This window comes from Anopheles coustani, unplaced genomic scaffold (assembly GCF_943734705.1).
Source record: "Anopheles coustani unplaced genomic scaffold, idAnoCousDA_361_x.2 scaffold_13_ctg1, whole genome shotgun sequence".
Lineage (NCBI taxonomy): Eukaryota > Metazoa > Arthropoda > Insecta > Diptera > Culicidae > Anopheles > Anopheles coustani.
Window position 1 is genome coordinate 626,617 of NW_026525388.1, and position 4,644 is coordinate 631,260.

Sequence of the window (4,644 nt, forward strand, 5' to 3'; positions counted from 1 at the left end):
TCGTTTCTAGCATCTTGGTTTGTGATTCCAAGTATCCCGAAACACTTTTAAAGTCGTTTCTAGCATCTTGGTTTGTGATTCCAAGTACCCCGAATCACTTTAAAAGTCGTTTCTAGCATCTTGGTTTGTAATTCCAAGTATCCCGAAACACTTTAAAAGTAGCTTCTAGCAACTTGGTTTGTAATTCCAAGTATCCCGAAACACTTCAAAAGTCGTTTCTAGCATCTTGGTTTGTGATTCCATGTGTCCCGAAACACTTTAAAAGTCGTTTCTAGCATCTTGGTTTGTGATTCCATGTGTCCCGAAACACTTTAAAAGTCGTTTCTAGCATCTTGGTTTGTAATTCCATGTGTCCCGAAACACTTTAAAAGTCGTTTCTAGCATCTTGGTTTGTGATTCCAAGTATCCCGAAACACTTTTAAAGTCGTTTCTAGCATCTTGGTTTGTGATTCCAAGTATCCCGAAACACTTTAAAAGTCGTTTCTAGCATCTTGGTTAGTGATTCCAAATGTCACGAATCACTTTAAAAGTCGTTTCTAGCATCTTGGTTTGTGATTCCAAGTATCCCGAAACACTTTGAAAGTCGTTTCTAGCATCTTGGTTTGTAATTTCAAGTATCCCGAAACACTTTAAAAGTCGTTTCTAGCATCTTGGTTTGTGATTCCAAGTATCCCGAAACACTTTAAAAGTCGTTTCTAGCATCTTGGTTTGTAATTCCATGTGTCCCGAAACACTTTAAAAGTCGTTTCTAGCATCTTGGTTTGTGATTCCAAGTATCCCGAAACACTTTAAAAGTCGTTTCTAGCATCTTGGTTTGTAATTCCATGTGTCCCGAAACACTTTAAAAGTCGTTTCTAGCATCTTGGTTTGTGATTCCAAGTATCCCGAAACACTTTAAAAGTCGTTTCTAGCATCTTGGTTTGTGATTCCAAGTATCCCGAAACACTTTAAAAGTCGTTTCTAGCATCTTGGTTTGTGATTCCAAGTATCCCGAAACACTTTAAAAGTCGTTTCTAGCATCTTGGTTTGTGATTCCAAGTACCCCGAAACACTTTTAAAGTCGTTTCTAGCATCTTGGTTTGAGATTCCAAGTATCCCGAAACACTTTTAAAGTCGTTTCTAGCATCTTGGTTTGTGATTCCAAGTATCCCGAAACACTTTTAAAGTCGTTTATAGCATCTTGGTTTGTGATTCCAAGTACCCCGAAACACTTTAAAAGTCGTTTCTAGCATCTTGGTTTGTGATTCCAAGTATCCCGAAACACTTTAAAAGTCGTTTCTAGCATCTTGGTTTGTGATTCCAAGTATCCCGAAACACTTTAAAAGTCGTTTCTAGCATCTTGGTTTGTGATTCCAAGTACCCCGAAACACTTTTAAAGTCGTTTCTAGCATCTTGGTTTGAGATTCCAAGTGTCCCGAAACACTTTAAAAGTCGTTTCTAGCATCTTGGTTTGAGATTCCAAGTGTCCCGAAACACTTTAAAAGTCGTTTCTAGCATCTTGGGTCGTCATCCCAAGTATCCCGAAACACTTTAAAAGTCGTTTCTAGCATCTTGGTTTGTGATTCCAAGTACCCCGAAACACTTTTAAAGTCGTTTCTAGCATCTTGGTTTGAGATTCCAAGTGTCCCGAAACACTTTAAAAGTCGTTTCTAGCATCTTGGTTTGTGATTCCAAGTATCCCGAAACACTTTTAAAGTCGTTTCTAGCATCTTGGTTTGTGATTCCAAGTATCCCGAAACACTTTTAAAGTCGTTTCTAGCATCTTGGTTTGAGATTCCAAGTGTCCCGAAGCACTTTAAAAGTCGTTTCTAGCACCTTGGTTTGTGATTCCAAATGTCACGAAACACTTTAAAAGTCGTTTCTAGCATCTTGGTTTGTGATTCCAAGTATCCCGAAACACTTTAAAAGTCGTTTCTAGCATCTTGGTTTGTGATTCCAAGTACCCCGAAACACTTTTAAAGTCGTTTCTAGCATCTTGGTTTGAGATTCCAAGTGTCCCGAAACACTTTAAAAGTCGTTTCTAGCACCTTGGTTTGTGATTCCAAATGTCACGAAACACTTTAAAAGTCGTTTCTAGCATCTTGGTTTGTGATTCCAAGTATCCCGAAACACTTTAAAAGTCGTTTCTAGCATCTTGGTTTGTAATTCCATGTGTCCCGAAACACTTTAAAAGTCGTTTCTAGCATCTTGGTTTGAGATTCCAAGTGTCCCGAAGCACTTTAAAAGTCGTTTCTAGCACCTTGGTTTGTGATTCCAAATGTCACGAAACACTTTAAAAGTCGTTTCTAGCATCTTGGTTTGTGATTCCAAGTATCCCGAAACACTTTTAAAGTCGTTTCTAGCATCTTGGTTTGTGATTCCAAGTACCCCGAAACACTTTTAAAGTCGTTTCTAGCATCTTGGTTAGTGATTCCAAATGTCACGAATCACTTTAAAAGTCGTTTCTAGCATCTTGGTTTGTGATTCCAAGTATCCCGAAACACTTTGAAAGTCGTTTCTAGCATCTTGGTTTGTAATTTCAAGTATCCCGAAACACTTTAAAAGTCGTTTCTAGCATCTTGGTTTGTGATTCCAAGTATCCCGAAACACTTTAAAAGTCGTTTCTAGCATCTTGGTTTGTAATTCCATGTGTCCCGAAACACTTTAAAAGTCGTTTCTAGCATCTTGGTTTGTGATTCCAAGTATCCCGAAACACTTTAAAAGTCGTTTCTAGCATCTTGGTTTGTAATTCCATGTGTCCCGAAACACTTTAAAAGTCGTTTCTAGCATCTTGGTTTGTGATTCCAAGTATCCCGAAACACTTTTAAAGTCGTTTCTAGCATCTTGGTTTGAGATTCCAAGTGTCCCGAAGCACTTTAAAAGTCGTTTCTAGCACCTTGGTTTGTGATTCCAAATGTCACGAAACACTTTAAAAGTCGTTTCTAGCATCTTGGTTTGTGATTCCAAGTACCCCGAAACACTTTTAAAGTCGTTTCTAGCATCTTGGTTTGAGATTCCAAGTGTCCCGAAACACTTTAAAAGTCGTTTCTAGCACCTTGGTTTGTGATTCCAAATGTCACGAAACACTTTAAAAGTCGTTTCTAGCATCTTGGTTTGTGATTCCAAGTATCCCGAAACACTTTAAAAGTCGTTTCTAGCATCTTGGTTTGTAATTCCATGTGTCCCGAAACACTTTTAAAGTCGTTTCTAGCATCTTGGTTTGAGATTCCAAGTGTCCCGAAGCACTTTAAAAGTCGTTTCTAGCACCTTGGTTTGTGATTCCAAATGTCACGAAACACTTTAAAAGTCGTTTCTAGCATCTTGGTTTGAGATTCCAAGTGTCCCGAAACACTTTAAAAGTCGTTTCTAGCATCTTGGTTTGTGATTCCAAGTATCCCGAAACACTTTTAAAGTCGTTTCTAGCATCTTGGTTTGTGATTCCAAGTACCCCGAAACACTTTTAAAGTCGTTTCTAGCATCTTGGTTTGAGATTCCAAGTGTCCCGAAACACTTTGAAAGTCGTTTCTAGCATCTTGGTTTGTGATTCCAAGTATCCCGAAACACTTTTAAAGTCGTTTCTAGCATCTTGGTTTGTGATTCCAAGTATCCCGAAACACTTTAAAAGTCGTTTCTAGCATCTTGGTTAGTGATTCCAAATGTCACGAATCACTTTAAAAGTCGTTTCTAGCATCTTGGTTTGTGATTCCAAGTATCCCGAAACACTTTGAAAGTCGTTTCTAGCATCTTGGTTTGTAATTTCAAGTATCCCGAAACACTTTAAAAGTCGTTTCTAGCATCTTGGTTTGTGATTCCAAGTATCCCGAAACACTTTAAAAGTCGTTTCTAGCATCTTGGTTTGTAATTCCATGTGTCCCGAAACACTTTAAAAGTCGTTTCTAGCATCTTGGTTTGTGATTCCAAGTATCCCGAAACACTTTAAAAGTCGTTTCTAGCATCTTGGTTTGTGATTCCAAGTATCCCGAAACACTTTAAAAGTCGTTTCTAGCATCTTGGTTTGTGATTCCAAGTATCCCGAAACACTTTAAAAGTCGTTTCTAGCATCTTGGTTTGTGATTCCAAGTACCCCGAAACACTTTTAAAGTCGTTTCTAGCATCTTGGTTTGAGATTCCAAGTGTCCCGAAACACTTTAAAAGTCGTTTCTAGCATCTTGGTTTGTGATTCCAAGTATCCCGAACCACTTTTAAAGTCGTTTCTAGCATCTTGGTTTGTGATTCCAAGTATCCCGAAACACTTTTAAAGTCGTTTATAGCATCTTGGTTTGTGATTCCAAGTACCCCGAAACACTTTAAAAGTCGTTTCTAGCATCTTGGTTTGTGATTCCAAGTATCCCGAAACACTTTAAAAGTCGTTTCTAGCATCTTGGTTTGTGATTCCAAGTATCCCGAAACACTTTAAAAGTCGTTTCTAGCATCTTGGTTTGTGATTCCAAGTACCCCGAAACACTTTTAAAGTCGTTTCTAGCATCTTGGTTTGAGATTCCAAGTGTCCCGAAACACTTTAAAAGTCGTTTCTAGCATCTTGGTTTGAGATTCCAAGTGTCCCGAAACACTTTAAAAGTCGTTTCTAGCATCTTGGGTCGTCATCCCAAGTATCCCGAAACACTTTAAAAGTCGTTTCTAGCATCTTGGTTTGTGATTCCAAGT